The sequence below is a fragment of the Dipodomys ordii genome, unplaced genomic scaffold (assembly GCF_000151885.1).
Source record: "Dipodomys ordii isolate 6190 unplaced genomic scaffold, Dord_2.0 Scaffold7, whole genome shotgun sequence".
Taxonomy (NCBI): domain Eukaryota; kingdom Metazoa; phylum Chordata; class Mammalia; order Rodentia; family Heteromyidae; genus Dipodomys; species Dipodomys ordii.
In genome coordinates, this window is record NW_012267223.1 from 8,565,954 (window position 1) to 8,590,101 (window position 24,148).

At 38.9% G+C, this 24,148-nt stretch overlaps 1 protein-coding gene across 4 annotated transcripts in view; it reads left to right on the forward strand.

Moving 5' to 3' along the window:
• The first annotated feature begins 15,474 nt into the window (after positions 1-15,474).
• Positions 15,475-24,148, forward strand: part of Kcnj16 (potassium channel, inwardly rectifying subfamily J, member 16) — a 52,267-nt gene continuing 43,593 nt past the window's right edge. For 2 of the 4 annotated variants that reach the window (XM_013037887.1, XM_013037890.1), the window contains exon 1: positions 15,495-15,571. The gene's annotated coding sequence lies outside the window, so the exon portion shown is untranslated. Of the gene's footprint in view, positions 15,572-24,148 lie in introns of all 4 variants that reach the window. The other 2 variants (XR_001175977.1, XM_013037888.1) reach the window with 2 other exon arrangements.

Genomic DNA, 24,148 nt, shown 5'->3' on the forward strand with positions numbered 1-24,148 from the left:
AATCCCTTCTGTAATAACATAAGCCCTATTCCAGCACTCAGAGGAAAATACAGCTCCTAAAGAAACAGAAATAGCCATAACCCCCAAAGAGAAAAGTGACTAGCACAACCTATCAGTCCCACTTATGGTGAAGACCAGTCAGAAAAAGAAGTTTGATGTATGCTGATTACTTTTAATACAATGGCTGCATTCAGGTCTCTGCTAAGGTGACTTTGCCCATCCTGATAAAATGCCTATCTGAGAAACAATATCAGTTTTAATGCAAGAGGAAATTTCTCACATTAAAGGGACTTACAAGGTCATTTTCCAGTCTGCTCAAGTGAGTGGGGAGGAGGCCAGTGATAGAACAGAGTCCTCTATGTCAAGGTGACTTCAAGGTCAATTTAAGGCTCCTGTTTTTATTCATACAACCAAAGTGATCATTTCCTGTTGATTCACAAGGCTATAAGGATTAAATACGATAACACATGTATTTAGCTGTGATTACCTTGCCAGATTGTTGTTTCCTTGTTGGGGTTTTCCCCTCCACTGATTCTTTTTTTTTTTAACTAAATAACTGCAATGCTTATGTATCTATTGGGGAAAGAGGCAAAACCTTAGCTCTTTCAACCTTCTTGTGATATTTGTCTCTGAAAATTCATCATGACAAAGGGAACCCAAAGATATTAGCCCAGTGTTTGTTCTAGTTTATTATGGATAGTCATCTAATACAGGAAAAAAAAACCCAATGGAATCAAGACAGGATATGTTATCATCTTTCTTGATTAACTAGGCTTGACAGGGTATCATTCCCTGTTCAAACTGGCATCATTAGTGTAGAATTATCACCATTAGCATATGATTAGCATAACCACTAAGCAGTATAACAATATGGTTTTCCATAGTAATGCATAATTACTATTACTATTACTCTGCTTTTTAGAGACTTACTAGAAAAGGAGAAGATTACAGTTTTGTGACTATATCCTTCTCTGCCCTGAGGATTGATGCAGATCCATATACAGCATTACCTGTCACAGACTTAGAATAGATCCCAGACAGGGAATTTCAACGGATGACACCCTTCTCTGTTCTTCTCCAATTATTGACGCCAGAGCTGGAGAAGTGAGCGAGCATGAGATGGTGCTGTTGAATGAATCACACTGCACAATTCAACATTCTTGTCTCTGGAATGACTCTAATACTATGGTTCATTCATCTATAGGGCTTTTAGTGTTTTTTTTTCTTTTAACAGATCACCGTAGGCAGGCGGTGATGCTGTATGCTAGCAGCTTGGTGATGATGGCCATTATAGTCATGTGAGAGCAGACTCTCAATGGAATAGGATAATAGTAGTACAAAGAAATTATGCCATTTGAGGCTGGGAAGGTGGCTCGGTGGTAGAGTGCTTGCCTCGCATGCATGAGGCCCTGGTTTGATTCCTCAGCACCACATAAGCAGAAAAAGCCAGAAGTGGTGTTGTGGCTCAAGTAGTAGAGCACTAGCTTTGAGCTGACAATGCCCAGGCCCAGAGTTCAGGCCCCACAACTGACAAAAATAGAAAGAAAGAAGGAAAGAAAGAAAGAAAGAAAGAAAGAAAGAAAGAAAGAAAGAAAGAAAGAAAGAAAGAAAGGAAGGAAGGAAGGAAGGAAGAAAAAGAAAGAGAAAGTATGACATTGATCATCTGAGTTCTTATTTTTAAAAGAATATAATTAACAAGCATCAACAAAAAAAAACATGTTTCTTGTCTCTGCCTAAAACTGCAGGAGATTATTTTGTGAAAGCTGTGATTGTTGCATAAAAAAATAGTCTTCAAGATTTGATAATCTCATTTTTCCAGGAAAAAGCAATGAAAAGTAAATCACTGGCTATCTATAGTTTAGGAAACTGTATTGTGTCACTCCACAAAAACAAACTACAGACTATCTCTTATTTGTGATGATTTCACTTAGTCTCTCCACTTTGCAATGGTAATACACATTCGGTATTTCCAATACTGAATTTTGGTCTCCTGGGTTTGTATTGACTGTTAGGACACTCTCTCAGATATTTGACCTCAGATATTTCAGCTATCTGTCACATGATCACAAAGGCAAAGAACCCAAATTATAGTCCACATTAGAATGTATTTAATAAATTGCATGAGCCATTCAATAGCTGCTGAAAAAAATAGTTGAATGCTTTGGCTCAACTGTTAGCTAATGTAAGGGCTCTGAACATGTTTTAAGAGTAGGTTCATCAATATTATGATGTTTCATTGTTTACGTGTGCTCAATGGATTTTTGATTTATGGTATTTTCAACAAATGATAGATTTGTCAGAATATAACCCCACTGTAAACTGAGAAACCCCTGTACATTGTTTAATAAAGAGAATGGAAATCTTTACCTTTAATAAAATATAAGACAGAGGGTTTCATAGCTTCAATTACATCTTATTTATAAAACTTATATGGACTGATTTCCTTGAAATTCTAGGAAGCAAATCTTGCTTGTAGATAGCACTCATATAGAAAAGAGGCTGAGATGGGTTGGTTGATTGATATTTGCTTAGTTTTATATGTTTTTATTGTATAAATACTGTACAGAGGGGGTTACAGTTACATGAGTGAGATAATGAGTGCATTTCCTATGGAGCATTGTTCCCTCCTCCTTTGTTTCTCCCCCCATTACCTCTTCCTTCCCTCCTTCCCCAACTTCTCCCTCTTCCTCAAGTTGTAACATTCATTTTTAACATAATGTCTAGTATATCTCATTGTTACAATGGGTCAACCTGTATCTTTATTCCAGCATTTTATTTCCCTTCCCAAATTAGAAGAATGTATATACAAGATGAGGGGCACCAACATCAAATACAGTGAAAACAGGGGTTATACCATAGGGGAAGAACATACAAGAGAAACAAAAAAAATCACATAGTACATTTTAAATACATTAAAAACAATAACAAAAGAAAAAACCATTTGTGGCCCTATTTAGGGGTTCATTTCACTTAACATCATCTTAGATGGCCATATGTACATAGCTTTTGTCCTTTTCTGCCTGTCCTAGACTTATACTAGTTATTGCAAATAAGGGAAACCATGGGGTCTACCTTTCTTTGGGGATATTTGCTTATTTAAATAAAAGTAATTAGGAAAAACTTACTTTCATATTCAATATGCAGAAGTTTATTTTTTCCCTGAAATTTATAGATGATAGATAGATAGATAGATAGATAGAGAGAGAGAGAGAGAGAGAGAGAGAGAGATAAATAGATAGATAGAATTTCTAAAGATTAAGCCAGTCCTATTTGGCAAGTTTACTAGCATTGTGAAGTCATTTGCCCTGCTCTGTTTTGATGTGTGTGTGTGTGGTGGGGGTATTCCTAGCCCTGGAACTTTCCCCTGTTCCTCATCTATCATTCTGTCTGGATCACTTCATGACCCCTGTCCTCAGATGCCCCAGCTTGCTGTTGCTTTTCTGTCTGCACACTCTGGGACAAACTATGAAAAGAATAAGACTTTTACTAAATCCTATTAAAACCAAATTTTCTTTCATTGACAGGAATCTCTGTCTATCTGATTCTACAGAGATGGCAGACTTTTTTTTCACTGCCTATTTTCTCTCATCTTGGTTTTTGTCTAGTTTGACATAAAAAAGTATTCCTAAGTGGATATAAAATTAATACATGTTATCAATACAACACATTTTAGGGGCCATAGGCAGCTTTACAAGTGGCATGTGGTACTGGTTGCCTTAGCTAATTCTTCAGAAATCAACTCAATCTTTGAAAAGATGTTTGTGAGAAGATCTGGAATGTACAGATGATTTTTAGGTTGCTTTATTGAATTTTGGTTAAAGCTGTAGTGATAAATAAGTCACACATGTTATGAGTGTTACTGTGTTTTATATTTACGTTGCATCCATATAAAATCTTTCCAAAGAGTAGACCATATTCTTAGACAGAGAAGACGATCCATTACTCTGTGCATGTTGGAAGACAAGTTGAAAAATATTGGAGAATATTGCTTCTGGTGTTTTATGTATCTAAAAGGGTATAGCATTGAGGAGAACCCCACCTCCACCCCCTGCAAAGAACAACCAAGTCCAATTTTAATGAAAAACATGGAAAATCTTTTCAAGGGTAAGAAATCACTAGATAAAATTTCAGGAGCCTAACAGTGGTAACGTTGATACGCTATAGGATACCATAACTAAGATCTGGAACAAATGGGAGAATTAAAACCTGGAGCCTAGATGGAAGATGAAAGGTAGATTGGAAGGATAATGCAGGCCAATCAATTAAGCACACTGACTTACTTGAAACAAAGATACTCCCGAACAACTTCTTTTGGCTGCCATATTATAGCTCTCTGCTTGGAAGAGAGGAATTCCATTGAGGACAGGTGAAAATATCATGGAAAAATTACCTATATGTCTTGGTGGCTTATCCCCTTCTAATCCTAGTTACTTATCAGTCTGAGATCTGAGGATTGCAGTTTATGGGTAGCCTATGCAGGAAAGACCTGGAGATTCTTATCTCCAATTAACCACCAAAATGCCAGAAGTAGAGCTGTGGCTTAAGTGCTAGCCTTGAGAAAAGTAGCTAACTTATAGTTCCCAGACCCTAACTTCAAAGCCCATGGCTGTCTCTCTCTCACACATACATACACACACATACATACACAGGCAGACAACTACTTACGTATGTGCAGAATACCAAATAGTTCTCTAGAAATCTCCAGAAGATTAAGCAAAAGCTTGAATTGTTACTTGATTATTCAAGGATTAAGAATAAACCTAAGACATACAGTTTACGCTTTCATGTGTTAGATAGAAGCAAATTCCAATGCACTTAATCTACTAGGGAATGACTGGGACATAGGTGTGATTGTGTGAGCTTAGCATGAAGTTTGAGAAGACCATGTTTTCCCAAGTGCTGCAAGAAACACAAGGCAAATCTCCCCAAAGGAAAAGGTACTCAGCAAAACTGAGCTCTGTAAAATCCACAATACACGTGTGGAAGCCTCAAATGAGCACCAATCCCCCTCAGCTCCCTCCCCAACCCCAGTTCACCATGTGTGGCATGAGCTCACCCACACCTGGCCATTGCAATTTTCCAGCAGGTTTCAGAATGCTTTTCCTTCTACCACATCCCCAAAACTCACTGGCTACAAAGACTTCTTCCAAAGTCCAATTCAAGAAGTAAACTTGGGGATTACTCAAGGTAAAGTACTAGGATGATTCCTGTTTATTGTAGTATGTATGCATTCTTTTTTTAATATAAATTTTTATTGTAAAGATACTGTACAGAGGGGTTACAGTTACATGAGCAAGGTAATGAGGCCATTTCCTATGGAGCATTGTTACATCCTCCTTTATTTTTCCCCTATCATCTCTTTCCTCCCCACCTCCCTACCTCCTCCTCCCCCCCACCCCCCACCCCCACCCAAAGTTGTAGAGTTCGTTTTCAACATACTGTCTTGTACATCTCATTGTTTTACAATGGGTCATCCTGTATCCTTATTTCAGCATTTTGTTTTTTCCCTTCCCCTCCCTGTTTGCATTCTTTGACACTGAACATGTATAAAATGGGGCTGCCTATAAGACTCCTATTTTAAAAAATATATTACCTATGGAACCAACCCAGATGCCCCTCAGTAGATGAATGGATCAAGAAAATGTGGTATATATACACAATGGAATTCTATGCCTCCATCAGAAAGAATGACATTGCCCCATTTGTTAGGAAATGGAAAGACTTGGAAAAAATTATATTAAGTGAAGTAAGCCAGGCCCAAAGAAACATAGGCCCCATGGTTTCCCTTATTTGCAATATCTAGTATATGTATGAGTCAAGCAGAAAAGGTCAGATAAGGTGATGTTAGGAAAATGAACCCTAAGATATATATTTAAATGTTTTTTTCTTTCATGCATTTGTTTCTAATGCAATTATAAGATTATTTCTTTGTTGCTTTGTATGTCCCTCCCCCACAGTATAACCCCTGCTTTCACTGTATTTGATGTTGGTATAATTTGTGGAGGGGAAGGGGAAAAACAAGTCGTTTAAATAAGGATACAGGTGGACCTGTTGCAACAATGAGAAGTACAAGTTGTCATGTCGAAAACGAACTTTACAACTTGTGGGGGGGGAGGATTGGGGGGGAGGGGGGAGGATGGGACGGATGGGAAGGGTAAACAAAGGAGGAGGCTACAATGCTTGTACTCACTATCTTGCCCATGTATTTGTAACTCCTCTGTACAGCATTTTCACAATTATATATATATATATATATATATATATATATATATATATATATATATATATATTACCAATGATGTTTTTCTGAGTGTTAGCCTCTAATCCTGTTTTTCTTACTGAGTTCTGTGGGGTTTCCTAGGAATCATGAATACTTCAGTGAGCTTTAGGAATGCGAAGATCCTATTTGCTTAGAGCTATGAGATTGCCAGGCTACCATCAGGAAGCTGAGGCCATTGGGAAGAAAACATGGATGTTGGGAGAGAATGTGGCACTGAATGCTTTCACTTCTCAGGACTCAGCCTTGGAAATGCTGTTTTCCTAAAACACAGAATCTCTTTCCCATTTCACCAGGGGAGTAAGGGAATCTAAACACGGGACTTGGTCTTCTTTTACAAATTTGTCCTCTCATTATTTCATTCCTCTTTCCACCCCTTCCCTCTTCCCAGCTCCCCCCCCCCCATGGCTTCCTTTCCTTTACCTACAGTGAACCTAACCAACTGGCTGTGCCTCACATTCTGTGATGGGTTTTCCAAAGACTAATTGTACCATTTTTTCTTGCCTTTTCAAAGAGAGCCCCACAGGAAGGAAAACAAGAAATTCAACTTTTAAGCTGGGCTATTCATGCCTTTGCTAGATCCTGGCAGAATTTCATGGGTTTTCATTACGATTCATCTCACTGATTTCCTAATAGAGTGAACTGGTCTTTCATTACTCACAAGGCGAAATAAAGTTGGGCTACCCAAGCCATTAAACATTATCCGATGAGTGAAAAATGGATTGCTTTTCAATATGCATGTCGAGAAGGCTGTTGTATTCTTTCGTTGGATTCTGTTTTGTGGAATCTGAATCAAGTGGATGGAGGGGGTGTTAGAACAATATATGCCTTTTTTCTTTTGTGGACAGGCCAAAAGAAAGAAAGAAAGAAAAAAGGATGGACTCCGGAATAGTGATAATAGTCCTAGCTTGCATTTTAAAAGAGCCTACACATTTTACCTGCTTGAGAACATTCTGTTCCTCTAGTTCACCGACTCTATTCCTCTAGTTCACCGAAGTGTTATTTCATTTGTATCTTAGCTTTTCATTTAGAGTGGATATACACACAGAGGCAACAAATACATTGTGTCATTTCTTGCTTCTACCAATCTCTACTGCATGGTGATTTCAATTTACCTAAAACTTTAGCAAATTCATTTATATCCCATTCTGAATTCATTTTTTTAAAATCATTTTTATTGAGATTGATTACCTAAATTTCACCAATTTCACAGTATTATGGGATAGTGATAGTTAAAGTCACAAACACATTTTAATCTTCACAAGGCAAATTGTCATTATCATGGTCTATAAAGTTTGTCAACTCCATAAATGTTGACAGTACAACTATTTCTTCCAAAATCAGGTGATATGTACATTTCTTTCCTTTTGCTTTGTGTAAGCTTTTCCCTCTTTTCCTCTCATTCCCTCCCTCCCACCGCTGCCCTTGAGATGCTTAGTTCATTTTCATCAATGTCCAGTGCAGCTGATGGGCCCTTCTGTTGTATTTCCCCCCCTGTTTCCTAAATTCACTTTTAATAGATAATGACATCTAATACCGAACTGTTAAAAACACTTTATGGATAGACCATGTAATTTCTGCTTTGTCTTCATTTGTTCTAAATTTATTATGAAAGATGCTGTTTCATAAGTGATTAAAAGCAACTAATGTTTACTTATTTTGGATAAAATTAGACATGATATACAGTGTTTGTGCTGTTTTTGTTTTTTATGTGTTTTTTTAAATACTAGAGATTGAAATTAGGAGTTGGGACTTGAGCCTCACTCTCATTTTGCTTACTGTTTTGACTAGAGTGTCGTTTATGTTCAGGATCGCATGGACTATGATCCTCCTACTTACACTTACCACATAGTTTGCATGACAGACACTTACCACTATGTATACCATTTTAGTAGTTGAAATGGCATCTCCAAAACACTCCACTCAAGCCAAACTTAAACCACGTCCCTTCTCTCTCCCTCCCCGTCCCTAACCTTCTTCTTTCCCTTTCCCTTCCCTCTTCCTCCCCTTTCTCTCTCCCACTTCCCTTTTTCCTCCTTCTTCTCCTCCTCCTTCCTCTTCTCCTCTTTCTCTTCCTCTTCTATCTTTTTCCTCTCATCTCTTTCATTTCTCTCTGACTTTTCCTGTCTCCCTGTCTCTCTTTGTTTCTGTCAGTCTCTGTCTGTCTGTCTGTCTGTCTGTCTCTCGTTACAATGCCTGGCTAGATCTACTTAGCTGATCCTATTGAAGAATTTTCTTCTCATTGAAAGACAAGACACATTAGAATAATCTCCCACATACACATGAAAACCTAGCATTATCTTTAACTCCTTATTTATCTCGTATTGTCTCGTTTTATCATCTTTGGAAATAGCAAGAAACATTTTGTCTCCTTTACTTTGGCACAATTCTTCCAGTACTCTCTGATTTCAATAATCACTGATCACTTCTCAGCTCCCTCTGGTCTGTCCCACTTATAGGCCAGATTTGCATTTCAGTAAAGGTCTGCTTCCTTTCCAGAGGGAAGCCTTTAGTTACTTAGACAGAACACAGCATGTTGCAGCAGACTTCATCTTAAATAATTCATTCCACTTAGAATGATATCAACATACATGAATATCATTCATTCATATTTTGTACAAACTATCAGCTTTAGAAAACCAATTTCACCACCTTAAAAAATTATTCCTTCAAATATGTTTAAATTCTCTTAAATCCTGGACTGGATTGGTCCTTGTAAAAGCAAATTCAAGATGATTCTTTTTCCTCTGTACCTTCTCTTCCTGCCCCCACCCTCTCCACCCTGATCTACTGTACCCCAGTGCATCAATGTATACTCCCAACTTCTGTTTGCTAGGCTGCTGCTCTACCACACAAGCCACAGCTCCAATGTTGCTATTTTGGGTTGGTTATTTGGAGATTATGTTTAGATAACTTTTCTGGCCTGGCTGGCATCAAATTTTGACCCTGTAGGTTGCAGCCCCCTGAGAGAGGCTAGGATTACCGGAATGAACCATCTGGTTGGTACCTGACTTTCCCTCTGTAGCTTGTCATTGGCATTGTGGAGGTCCTAAAGCACAGTGAATTATACAAAGCTCTTTAGTAGCTCGCAGGCAAGAAATAATGGAGAAGGAGGGGGAGGGAGGCAGGAAACAGAGGAAGGCAGTAAAATTGGGAAAATATTTTTGAACCCAGACTTATTGTAAAAGTCAACATTGTACTTCTTGTTTCTGTAGGAGACAATTTTTGACTTGTGATCTGTGTGAATTTCATCTTTACAAAGGAGGGGGAAAAAAACTCCTATTTGCATAAGCCTGGGCATCACATTTCAGCTCTAGTTCCTCTGGAGATTCCAGGGTTCTCAAGTTTTCCCTCCTCCAAATACAAACATCAGCTCAGTCAGGTTTCCCGTCCACACAGGAGAAGTTAAAGGACCCACAGTTCTGCTAGACAAAACAACGAGATATACAGACATACTGGAAATGTCTAGATTTTTGAGAAGTACCTGATGTGGAAAAAAATTAAAAGAGACAGGAATGGAAAATTCCTTTGTTGGCTTCCTCTTCTCTTTCCTGCTGAAGTGGGATTAGTTACCAGCTGTCAAAAGAAATATCACTTTTAATTCTTATTTGGGGGGAAAGGAAAGCATTAGGGGGGGAAATGTCTGGGAAGGGAATGAGGTAACAAGGTCTTTCCATTTTACAATCCATCAGTGAAGTTTAAAGCGGTGCAGAAGAGCACACATTGGGAAGGAAAGGATTATGCGTCTGTTTGAGAAGGCTGGCTGTGGCAAGGGAGGTGACACATGGAATTTGCTGTCCATCGGATAGGACAGCGACAATCAGGGTGGCAAGTAATTCAGGGAGGCGACTGGGAATAGCAAAAATCCATGTAGTTCTGTGAAATCTTCCCTTGGCCAGACATGAAAGTAAATTAGGTTTTAAAAGAAGGACTTATTAGCTGGGTACCAGTGGGTTATACCATCATTCTAGTGAAGTAGGAGGCTGAGATCTGAGGATCACAGAGTGAAGCCAGCCCCAATCCATGAGACTATGATCTCCAACTAACCAGCAAAAAGCCAACGGTGGAGGTTTGGTTTCACTGGTAGAGCACTGGCAGTGAATGAAAAAGCTATGAGCAAGCACAAGGCCCAAGTTCAAGTCCCAGTACTGGCACAAATAAATGAGGGTTTCTTTGGAAGTCAACTCATCCATGTCTGAGGCCATTTACTGTGAAAGGCCTGCTATCATCAGCACTTTAAATTGATCATCTCAATTTACAAGTACCTTTTCAGGAGGAAGAGAATATACCTGATATTTGGCCATCTCCTTTAAATACTGGATGCATGTTTGATACTTTATAAAATTCATCCAGGGCTGTGTTTCAGTTAATCTTCTCAAAGTAGTGTAAACCATCAGTTCACACAGCATAACTAGGAGTTCCAGAAAATGAACATGTTGGCTCCAAAATTCTCCCTGACTCACTCTTCCATGCAGGGAAGTATCTTGCTTCAATAATTCTCAAAAGCACAATTAGAACTCCCATGCGAGATTCAAACATGTAAATATTATTGAACTTCTCTCTCTCTTTTTGCTAAAACAATTAAGAAAAAGATGGAGAAAAATTGTGTTGAAGGAAATTGAAGAGAGTGATTTTTATTACTTTCTTTGAACTCTTAACTCATGTTGTCCATAATGAACATATCCACATATATGACTTTAAATACCTCGGAGAGAATTTTTTTTAAGATATCCCTTTTTTCTTCCCCATCTAACAGGCAGATATGGAACTTGTTTTCTTCTTCTTTTTTGCCTGTCCTAGGGATTGAACTTAGTGCCTAGATGCTATCCCTGAGATTCTTTTTGCTCAAGATTTGCACTCTACCACTTGAGCCACAACTCTACTTCTGACAGTTCTGGGAATTTATTGGAGGTAAGAGTCTCATGGACTTTTCTGCTGGGGCTGGCTTAGAACTGTACTCTTCAGATCTCAGCCTCCTGAATAATCAAGATTATAGTCATGAGCCACTGGGGCTCAGATGGTACCCCAACTCTTTGTCTTAATATTAATCAGGCTATTTTATCTATGTCCTAGGCTATGTGAATACAAGCTATTTCAAATGTTATGATTTTTTGAATCATTGTTGAAGTTCTATGCATAATCATGGGGAAATACCAAATCAGATTGTTCTTTAGGAAAAAATGTTAAAATTGGCTTTTTTCTTTTTCTTCTTCTTTTTTCCCTTGTTTCTCTGCCTCTTACCATCTATTTCAAAGAGAGCTTAGAACATGACAAAACACAGAAATCCTTTCTAGTGGGAATGAGACACTCAAAGGGAAATTTCAAGAGCTGAGGTATGGAGTTGAGTGCCATCTAGGCATAACCAAATCCTTGTGATGTTGGCAGGGTGGATCTCTGCAGTGAGTGTGGATTGTGAACCTCTGACTGGGTGGGAGAGGTGGACGAGGAATGATCTGGAGACTCACAAGATACCCAGTTGAAGAAAAGAGAGTCAAGGTGGGTAAGCTAATCAATATTTCTGCCCTTAGATATGATATACTTGATTAATTCAGAAAAGCATCCAGTCCTTAGAATCTATTATTGCCTACCTTTTGCCCTGACAGCTTGCTGGATCCGAAGACAGTTAACAAGTCAGCCAGTTCCTGCTTATTAAATGTAAAAAATTTAGTGAAGGAGGTAAGAAGTATGTATGGCAAAGAAGTGTTAAGATACAGATGAAAAGAAATTGTGCCTTAAAAATTTTTTTTGTTAACCAATACCTAATTGATGCTTAGTGGAGGCACAGAAAGAGCTAACTAAAAACTAACCAAAAACCCAAAGAGTAAAGATAGGTGTGTTTACTTTCTGTGGCTATTTCAGAAACCTGAAATAAATTGACTTTAAAGGCCTAAATGGAGGAAAAGATTAATTTTTGCTCATGGCTTCACAGGTTTTGGTGTACAGTATGTTGGCTTAGTTGTTTGTTTGTTTGTTGAGGAGGGCAGGGATGCTGAGATGGGCAGAAAGTATCATGGAGCAAATCTATTCATCTCATGGCAACTAGAAAGGAAACAGGAAAAGAAGAGGATTGAATGACCTTCAAAGCTCATCTTGGTGACCTAACTTTGCTCCAACGTGGTTCCACTTCTTGAAGATCCAATCCAGTTACACCAGGGGCTAACAGTCCAGTCTCGAACACATGGACCTTTGTGGCCTGTGATCTTCACCAGAGCAATGGAATTTTAAGTCAAAGAAACAACAGTTGGCTTTGACTCAAACCATATGAAGAAGGTCACTCATCAGGTGAGATCGGGTGCGTTCAGGGTGGTATGGCCGTAGACTAGGTCATTCATCAGAAAAGAAGGAATTTGCCATTGGAGAGAAGTGAATTCTATGGTTTCACCAGATTGAGAATTGGTTAAAGTTATTCTGTAAGGGGCCAACCACTAAAGAGATACTATGATACTAACAATACTAATATTACATGTCTAGTGAGACATTTAGTTTTCCTAAATTCTGTCATTGTATCATGGAGGCCATTACAGTATGCAAGTGAATGGGCTTAGCTGTGTTCACACAAACTTGATTGATGGGCACCTAAATTTCATATAAATTCCACACATCACAGATGATTCCTCTTTTTTACATTTTTTTCCTTGCTCTTCAAAAAAAAATCTAAAAACCATCCTTGGGTCATAGTTATTACAAAAACCAGAGGCAGGTTACAGCTAGATAATTCCAGAGTTAGAAGACTTCATGAGAAGTCATCCTTTCCTAGTTTAACCTTTTCTCAATCACAGTGCAGCCAAAAGGGACACATGATTGACACAAAAACTTTCATGTCAAGTTTTTCCATTCAAGTTATAAATTCTTTCACCATCTTGTAAATGTACAATCCTAAAAAACAAATATGCATTTGGTTTGATCCAGGTTCTCAGAGGATCAAATGGATCTCCAAAGATAAGCTTCAATAAAGGGAAGGTAACTTGAAGAGACATAGATGTGTGTCACAACAGTCAAACCTGGTGCCATTTTTTCTGTCTTTTAAAGTGGTGGGTGGGCTTTTTTTGTTTGTGTGTTTTGTTTTTGCTTACGTGTGAGTATGAGTATGTCCAGTTTTCCCAGAAGTCATTTCAAGCAAAGGAATGAAGGAATGCTACTCGGTTAAAATTGGGAAGCCTTCCAATTTTCCCCGGGATCCCTTCAGGTGTTTCATTTTCTCAGACCAACCCAGACGCTCACTCTGAGTTACCTCTCCTACAATTCACCTCAGAACAGAGAAAATCAAGTGGATCTCTCTTAAAAGTCCTTTCAGATGGAGCATGCATAAAGGGAGTGCTTATTCTTATTAAAAAAAAACAATCTACCTGGATGAGTTTACAGACATGTCACATGAAAACCACCTCAGTGAGTAAGAAAGAAAATGTAGGTGTTTATTTGGCCTTTGAGTTTCTTTGCACAGAAGGTAATTTCTAGGTCCACTGCTTCTCTGACGTTTATGGGTGACTGAAAAGTGAAGTCTGCTGGAAGGTTCACATTCTTCTGCAGGCCCTGTATAACAGGTTGCAAGGTGCTGTGTCCTCATTTGAAGGTCACAACCTCTACGATAGCTCACAGCCTAAAGTACTGATCATCTCCCTGAGGTTGGTGTTGCTGCCGTAGCAAATGGTCATGAATGGGGCCCTCATTTTAAAGGTGAGGAAACTGGGATACAGAAATCACACAGCTAATAGATGGCTGTGATGACTCTGTAATACAATCTTCCTTTCCCAAGTGTTTGGGTTTGGGAAAATAAAAGTAAAAGCCCAATCACCCCAAGTGACCAAGTGTGGTGGCTCTTGCTTGTAAACTCAGGAGGTAGAGAATGTGAAGACAGCAGTATAAAGCTAATCCAGGTAAAAAAGTTAGGCAAGCCTGCTCAATCAATGAATGGCGTGCGGTCCCAGGAATGCAGGAGGCCATCCGTAGGAGGATCATGGCCTGAGGTTTGCCTCGAGCGAAAGCATGAGACCCTACCTGAAAATAAGAAGAGCCAAAAATAAAAAGAGAGGATAGGGCTTGGAGATGTGGCTCAAGTGGTAGAGCACCTACCTAGCAAGCCACAAAGCTTGGAGTTCATAACTCAATACAGTAAAAGCAATATGGAGCAAAGCAACAATGACATCCCAAATGGGGTTGCAGTATGGCTCAAGTGGTAGAGCTTGTAGAGCTCAAGTTGGCAGAGGCCCTAGACTTAATCTCTAGATCAAAAATAAACAAAATGAATGCATACAGCTACAAGAACCACCACCTAGCCAAGACCCTTAAACGTGGAGAGCTCACCATGCATGGTAGTCTCTCAGGTCGTCTGTGTACCAATGATCCTTGAAACAAAGAAGAAAAGCACTCATACCCAGCCACTAAGCTATTCCTTTAAGGTTTCCTAGACACAACTGATGTTTCTTTAGTTCCTCATGACTACTTTTATATTACTTGGACCATAATCCCAATGCTAGCGTTTTAAATCTACCTCTTTCTCTCAACACTCAATGTGCCACATGACCCCCTCCACATTTCATTTAACCCCATTAGCATTAGGAACCCACTGCAAGGTAGAGCAACTGGAAGACTGCACACTGAGGACCGGACCACGGGATGAATTTTATTTACCATCTCAATCTCTTGCTCTGGTTCCTAAGGTAAGAAGACAGCTTAGCTCCTACCTTTCTTTTCTAGAGTTTAAGCTGCTGGGATGAATAATTTTTCAAGGATCATAGGGTAAAGAAAGAAATGGGTGTTCAATTACTTGATTCCAGTTATCCTGTCTCCATTTGCATTGTCATATGCAATCTCAGCCCTTCCCTGCCTGGATACGGACAATGTGCTGGTGGAAAGGATTTTTTTTTGGCATGATTCAGATGAAATCTGGAAACTGGCCTGAGTTTTCATAGGTTAATTCTCAGCAAGCCTGTTTGTAAAATTTGAGTCATTTACTGGCCTTGTTGAGCATATCTTTGGTTCAGGTATTCTTCCTCCTTGTATGCCTGACTAAGGGAAAACTTGGTCAGGGTATATTTGAGTGACCTTCAGAGGTACAGAGGCAGTGAGGTAATCTCTGTCTCAGCTGACTAGCTATCACCTGGGTTGTACAATGCCAAGGGCTACCTATGCAGATTCCCAAGTGGAATTATAGGAACAAATCTATGTCAATGGTTAACCCAAGTTCTTGATGTCTGGAGCTTTTCTTTCCTTTATTATTAACCAAAGAACGCTCTTACCATTGCCCAGCTGAAAACAGCAAACTCATAGCTTCTCAATGGGAGAGGATGCATAAAGGTAAGTATCATATTGTTTTACTATTTTGTAGCCATTTGTGTGAGATTTTTCTCTTGCTGGCCTCTTTATTTAGAAAGCAGCAATGGTCTGTGTCCAGCAAGGTAAGTATCAATGCTGAATTAAATGTGGTGAAAATGAACTCATTCCTTATACAAGTGCTTGAAGTTGGAGTCAGATTGTGTGGCATATTGATTCATTTGTTTTAAAGCTTTGGGCAAAAGCAGACTCATGATGGTGTTTAAGTAGTCAACATACTATATGTATAGCTAGATAGAAATAGGTAGAGAGATAGAGAAAGCTAGTAACTTCATTGTGTACATACCACATGACAAACTATTAGAACCTCTATTTATCCATATGTATTTATTAACACGTAACTTCAAGCACCAAAAGTGTATATATAAATATATAACTCAACATGAAAAGTAAGTGAGTTTTTTTTCCTAGAGAGAACTCCAACCTTCATTCCTCTAGACTTGTCTAAATATGAAATAGAAGTTCTCTCTTGCTATGCTTACATTCATTCTTCTAGAGCTTTCCTTGCTCCTTGGTTTTCATCTTGTTTATTATCATCTGAGAATGCTTTTCCTTAAGAATTTATTCAGCAAAGTGTGCACCTTCAAATCTGTCTTCTCTGAGTGCCATGAATTCTGTAACTTACGCACTTGAATTATTTCCATGGTGGGTGGGTTCAGTGGTAAATGAGAACTATTCCATAGACTGGATGGATTTTGACAGTACAAATTGTAGTTTTCAAGACTTACAGACTGAACTGTCTGGGGGTGAAAATGAGGCTAATATTTCTTCTGCGTGTTTCCTCTCATAGCACAGAGAGACCCAACACCTTACAAAGAAAGGTATTTTCCCTATTATTATGGGAAATATAGACCTACTACTTTTATGTGTTATTTTTAAGCAATAAAATTATAGAAAGCATCTAAACCACAACTGTTTTGCAGAATACATTTAAGAAACGTTTGAAATTAAGTCCAAAGAAAATTTTAAAAAATGAACTAGGTCCAGAGTTTAGTTCAAATCAAGAGAAGTGTATGTAGAATAAATAGGATGGAGAAGACCAAGTGAGGAAGGGACTTGAGTAACTGATAGACATTATCTTTTTTTCCCAAGTTTAGTTTTAGAACATGAGATCTATGATAAATCTAAGACTTTAGTCTCACACTAAATGAAATCATGACAACATTTGGAATTGAAAGAAAGGCCAGAGTAGAAGGGACATTCAGTGTGCTGTTGGAATACATTTTTCTAAATATTTATTTGGAATTAGGAGAGGACATTTTTAAGGATGCTGAGAGTGTTTCTTACAAATAAAGTTTAGCCATGAGTGCCAGTTAAGAAAATTATAAATTGAAGAGAAGAATCTGCAAACTGTAGAGTTTTGAAGATAAAAATAGGTAAACAAAGAGCATCTAAAATAATCTGACACCCAATACTATGGGTTTTTCTTTACTTAGTTCACTAATCCAGTGTTGCACATGCTCTTCCCATTTTGCCCTAAATAGAGCTTACACTTAAGTGTTCTATGCTGCTTTCTAGTTCTAGAAAAAGTAGACTTAAACCTAGGTTTTGACACATAAGGTAGATGCCAAGTAGAGTGGCTCACACTTGTAATCCTAGCTACTCAGCAGGCTGAGATCTGAGCAGAGGGAGTACAGGGCCCAGAGTTCAAATTCCTGTATTAGAATAAAAGGAAAGGAACAATGTATAGAAAAGTTTATTTGGAATTCTATGCCTCCATCAGAAAGAATGACATTGCCCCGTTTGTTAGGAAATGGAAAGGCTTGGAAAAAATTATATTAAGTGAAGTAAGCCAAGCCCAAAGAAACATAGGTCCCATGGCTTCCCTTATTTGCTGTGTCCCCTGCTGTGTCCCCGCTGTGTCCAGCTGTGTCCCGTTTTGTCCCGCTGTGTCCCCTGCTGTGTCCCGCTGTGTCCCCTGCTGTGTCCCCCGCTGTGTCCCGCTGTGTCCCGTTGTGACTTTGCTGTATCCCCGCTGTGTCCTGCTGTGTCCCTCTGTGTTCCCGCAGTCCCCCGCTGTGTCCCCTGCTGTGTCCCCGGCTGTGTCGCGCTGTGTCCCCGATGTGTCCCCGCTGTGTCCCGCTGTGTCCCGCTGTGTCCCCGCTGTGTCCCCGCTGTCTGAGTCAAGCAGAAAAAGTCAGATAAGGTGATGTTAGGGAAATGAACCCTAAGATAAGTATTCAAATGTTTTTTTTTCTTTCATGTGACTGTTTCTAACACATTTATAAGATTATTTCTTTGTTGCTTTGTATGTCCCTCCCCCACGGTATAACCCCTGCTTTCACTGTATTTGATGTGGGTATAATTTGTGGAGGGGAAGGGACAAAACTAATCATTTAAATAGGGATACAGGTGGACCCATTGCAACAATGAGACGTAGAAGTCATTATGTCGAAAACGAACTTTACAACTTTGGTGGGGGACGGGGGGAAAGGAGGGGATGGGAAGGGGAAACAAAGGAGGAGGCTACAATGCTTGATAAGAAATGTACTCATTATCTTGCCCATGTAATTGTAACCCCTCTGTACAGTATTTTCACAATAAAAAAAAGAAAAGTTTATTTGGACATCACCATCGCTACAACTATTTCTATGATAAAAAGTGGATATAATAATTTTATGCTTGCTATGTTCTAGGTAATCATATGAAGGAGAAACAGCCTGAATTAGATTTTCTGAGCAACTGGCTTTTTAAAAAAATGCTTAGTGTAACTGCATACCTGTAATCCTAGCACTTGAGAGGCTAATGAAAGAGGATTGTGACGGGGAGGCCAACTTCAGCTACATAGCAAGATCCTGTCTTAAAATTAAAAAAAATGTAGAACAAGGAGAAAAATGAATGGAAGAGGAGAAGGAGGAGGAGGAGATTTTATCTTTATACATTTCAGAAATAATATCTCAAATTTTATTTTATTTATGTAAGTACACTTTTAAAGACTTTTATGTGATCATGGGACATTGTTACATTTAATAATATCTTTTAATTTTCCTTGACAAAAAATCCAATTCTTCCTTCTTTTTTGAGAAGAAAAGCATGTTTTTAGCCAACATGACAAAAACACACAAAAAATTAATTTTTATTATTTTATTAGGTTCCGATTTTAAAAATCAAAAGGCTGTTTCCATCCAATCAATTATTGCATATTGAATCCTAGTGTTCTAGAGAATCTCGTACCAAAAATAATCAAAACCAGGTCCTGCCCTAAATATCTGGCCAGAAAAAACAGGTCTGTTAAGGGCAAGGCTAGTTAAGGGCAAAGCCTTGATCTGGTACCCAGAGAATATGCACTAGGAATAGAACACCAACCAGCTGAACTTTTGTCCCAAAAGCAAGAAGTTTGATAGTCAAGCCTGTGACAGATCTGTGTGGTTATGAATATGCTGTTAGAATTCAAAACATTTTCAGACTCTGACAGATTGTTTTTGCTCTGAATTCGGTCACCAGATTTTCCATCCTGAAGATCTTTCTGACATTTCCCATTTAATTATTGTCTTTTCCTCCCTATAATTTGGCCACTGTATTAGTCAATGTTCTCTAGAGACGTAGAAGCAGCAGGAGGTATGGAGAAGGAGGAGAAGGAAGAGCAGAGGTGTGTGTGTGTGTGTGTGTGTGTGTGTGTGTGTGTGTAGAGAGAGAGAGAGAGTGAGCAAAAGAGAGAGAAAGAGAGAGAGGGAAGGGGCAGGGGAGAGAGACTAAGAGACTATTTAATTTTTACTAGTGCTGAGCATTTCAACTCAAGGTTTTGGCCTTCCTAGACAGATACTCTTAACCTAGAGTCATGCTTCTAGCCATGAATTTTTGTTGTTGTTGATTTTTTTGTGTTTAAATGTACTGGTCCTGGGACTTGAACTCAGGGCCTAGATACTGTTCTTGAGCTTTTTTGCTCAAATCTAATGCTCTATCACTTTAACCACAGGACCACTTCTACCTTTTGGTCAGTTAATTGGAGCTAAGAGTCTTGGGTGGTATGTAAGTGTATACAGATGCATTAACTGAAATATGGCAGATTCAAGGGAGGACTCAAATAGCATATTGCCTAGGAAGGTAATGGCAAAGTTCAGTAACTTGAAAATTACTGAAAGTTCAGCATTTGAAAGGGGTGGAGTGGGATCAAGAGGAAATGAGTAGACAAATGGAGAGGAGAATAGGAAGAATATAGTCAACAATCCAATGTAGATCTGGTGGAATTAAGAAGAGGGAAGGAAGGAGTGAGTGGGGAAAGGGTGGGTGGGAATGTTGAAAGGGGTGGCATTGATCAAGACACCTTGTGTTCATAAACTGCTTTATTAACTGGCAAGTTCTTTGTACAACTACTTAAAAACAACAGCAACAATAACAATAAGAGTCTCAAGGACTGGTCTGCCTGTGCTGGCTTCAAACTGTAATCCTCATTATCTCAGCCTCCTGTGTCGATAGGATTATAGGCACAAGCCACTTGTTCCTTCTTGATTATTGTAAAGATAATGTTACACTTCTTTCCCTAAGCATGAGCCTGGATGTAATCTATCTGTTTCAGGCTTCTCATGTTTGCTGGCATCACAAGCGAGTGCCACTAGGTCCTGCTTCTTTCCACTGAGATGAGGTCTCATGGGTTCTTCTGCTCAGGCTGGCCTGGAATCCTGAGCCTCTCAATCTCAGCTTCCCACATTGCCTAGTTGGACAATGGCTCATCAGCTGTGGGTAGAAAAAGGGTCTTGGGAAATTTCCTGCAGAGTCTGGCTTCAAACAGTGGTATTCTGATATAAGCCTTCAAGGTAGTTATGACAGGTGTGTAAAGGATTTATTTGAAGAAACTGGTTCATATGATTTAGAGACTGGAGAATCTAATGTCTGTAGTGAAGGCTGGAAAAATCTAGTAGTAGTTTATACTGCAGCCTTCAGTTCAGATTTGCAGGCTATGCCAGTAGACAGGAAAGAACGAGGGTTTCCAAAATACAGTGTTGAGTTGAGGAAGGATTGTCGCTACTTTTCTGGGAAGGCTGCCCTGGCTCTCTGATGGTCTTCAACTGATTGAATGAGACCCACCCATGTTTTGCAAAAATACTCTGCTTTACTCAACGTCTACTGGTCATTAATGTTCATAATATCTAGCTTATGTCATCATGGTAATAGTCAGACTGGTTTTTGACCAAATAACTGGGCAACATAGCCTGTCCAAGTTAGCATACCAAATGAACTGTCACAGAAACATGAGGCATCTTTATTCTGGTACATTGATGCCATCCAGTTATAAGACATCATGAGGCTAAAACTCCAGGTTTTGTAAAAGAAATTAACAGTTATCATTTATTAATTATATGCATTTTCAAATTCCACAAAGTGGATCTACCTAAAAATAACATCATCTGCATGCAGAAGTATCCACTAACTTAATACAGCACTGCCAAGAGCTTAGCTAGTTTGTTTTTTTAGTATAGCTTTTTAGTTAACATAACTTGACAAAGACAAAGACATTTATTTTAATTGAGGCAAAGAAGCAGTCATTTTAACAGATACCTATAGTCTTTGAAATCTAATGCCACTGCTTCTGCTTCAATAAAGCTATCTATATCTTATATTTTGAGCATCATATAACCTTCTTGTATTTGTGGGGCTTGGACTTAAGGCCTTACACTTACTCAACTTCTCTGCTCAGGTTGGCATTCTGCCACTTGAGCCTTGCTTTCATTCCCAGCTCTCTGGTAGTTAATTAGACAAAGAGACTCACTAACTTTTCTGCCCACACTGGTTTTGAACCTCAGTCCTCATATCTCAGCTTTCTGAGTAGCTATCATTACAAGCATGAACCAGCTCCTGTACTTTCTTAAAGTTCATTTTTTTTGTCTGTCATCAGGCTTCCAAGCTGTTTTTGGAAGTTGCTCTTTTGTGAGTGTATGTGCCAGTAATAAAGCTTGAACTCAGGCCTGGATGCCGTCCCTGAGCTCTTTTTGCTCAAAGCTAGCATTCTACCACTTAAGCTGCAACTCTACTTCCAACTTTTTGTGGTTAATTGAAGATAAGAGTCTCACAGAATTTCCTGCCTGGGTTGGCTTTGAACTACTATCTTCAGATCTCAGCCTCTTGAGTAGCTAGGATTACAGGCCAGCACCTGGCTTGAAGTTCATTTTTTATGTGTCTCATTTTTACCTCTCAGTAACTGAGTTCATAATAGTAGTTAACAGTCAGGAGTTATGAAAAGCCACAGGTTAAACATTATTCCATTAATTAAACGCCATAGCTTGGAAGGGGAATAAGAGATAGCAAGTAACTTCACCTATAAGCAGTTCAAAGCATGATTTTCACAGTGTGATAATTACTTTGTAACGTAGCACAACAAAATCCAAGGCTCGCACACATTTTAAAGAAAGAAATCCTAAGGCCGTGGACTAGTTTGTATTTAGACCTAATCCTTTAGGTCCTATCCTCAGATTTCCCCAGGAGTGTGGGTTAAGAATAACTTCTATTTTGTGAAGTTATTTTTCTTTCATGGAAAAATTTGAGAAACATGATTACAGGCTGGTTTTTATGAGACACAAATCTTGGGTTTGGTTCCTACTTGATTAGTTTGTTGGCTCAGCCCCAGAAAAATATCTACTCACCCACAGATTTGGCCAGTCTTTTCACAACTATGCTCTTTGTCTCATGTGAGAATGATCCAAACAATGGGTAATTCAGGACATTCTGTCTCTACTTTGGGAAAATAATCTGAAGTAACCTTACAAAATAAGGCACCTGGTATAATGGTTGAACCGCAGAACAATTATTCAGCAGATCTCTGATTCAGCCAACTGGATTTTCTGTGGGAGAGCTACATAGATCTCACAAACCAATACCCTAAAGACACACTTCACGGATCTCTGATGAGCTAACTAGACAATGAACCAGCCCTTTCATGTCCTGATAATCTTCTTTTGGGTTCTATTTATAGATGGCTCAGTAAAATCCTTCCTAGGCATGCAGTAGAAAGTTGGGAATGAATATGAGCGATACTCCAGTAATTGTCCCATCAGAAATGTTGAGTTTGCCTTTCGTTTGAGTCAGACTTGAGCTAGCATGGGTATGGAAGTTAACAAAGAGCTGATCCTGTGATCCATGTGAGTAAATTATTTAAGACTTCAGAGTTACTCCTATTTAAACATCAGCTTTATGAGAATAGATGGGTGGGTTCATTTCCTCAGGACTGAAGTATTATATAACTGTATTAGATAACACTGTGGAGTCAAGTGAAAGATTTCACCATTCACTCTAAGAGTTCACATGCTAAGATCAATATTCAGAGAAACAAAAATGCACAGAGCAAAAATCATAAGGAGAACCCAAGAAAATGAGGCAGAAGGAAATGCAATGTGGTTCTATACTCTTAGAAGTGAAATACAGTAGGAGTCTGGACACGCGTTGCTAAGCACTGCATTTGCTATAGACAGAAGACTGTACACTGCACAAATGACAGTGTTGGCTTATCCCTGATTTTTGCTAATGTACACAGTGGGTGCTGTTTGTCTGTTGGTTGTACATAGAATTTTCCTGTGATCTATTGGGTAAAGTCATACAACAGAAGCACAGATAAGCAAAGTTAGACAAAACTGGCAGATGAGGAAAAAGTCCCAATGAAGTCCCATTCATTGTTCAGTCTCTGTGACATGTGCATATGAGTGTGGTTTGTAAATGTCTATATGATTGGTAATTGATAATTGCTACACCATAAGTTGGAGTTTCTTTTTAGATATTAAAATCATAGCACCTAGTAACTGACTTGCCATTTAGTAACAAAACTTTTAATGCTGACTTTTGTTTTTTTTTCTTTTCTTTTTTTGGCAGTACTGGGATTCATGGCTTTATCCTAGTTAGGAAGGAATACTAAGTCTATTTTTTTCTTTTTCTTTTTTTTAATTACTATTTTTAAATGTTACTGTTACGTGATTCAGGTAATCAGTACATTTCCTTTTGAATGATGTTACCCCTTCCCTCATTTTCTCCTAGGTTTTACCTTCCTAACTTCCCTCCCCCCTCCCACAGATGTATAGTTCATTTGTAACATAGTGTCTAGTGAGTATCACTGCTGAATTGGTTCACCCTTTATTCTACCATTTCTGTGCTATTCTTTCCCCTGTCCAAGTCAGATAAACGTACATACAAGACAAAGCGTACAGAAATCAAAAACAGTGGCAGAAAGGAGTAAAGCAAAGCAAAAAGGAAAGAAGAAAAAAGAAAAGACCTGCAAATCATATAATGAAAGACCTCTCACTAAGCTCTTCTAGTCATTTTTAAAAAGTGATGTTAGTTTTTCTTCCATTATTTTTAGGATAAGGTCTTGAATTTTGCCCGGCCTACACCACCAATCTCCCATTTGTGCTTCCAACTGTAGCTGAGATGACAGGCACTTGCCCACCCTTCCAGCTCCCTGGGATTTCACACACAGCCTGGTCCTGAACTGGGATCCGCTTGATCTCAGTCTCACCTGATCTTACATGTGACAGACATGTGAGTCACCTATTCTTGGTCAGAAACCGTCCTCACCCAGTCTTCCCTAGTGAAAAGTGTGCCATCTCCTTGTCTCTTGAA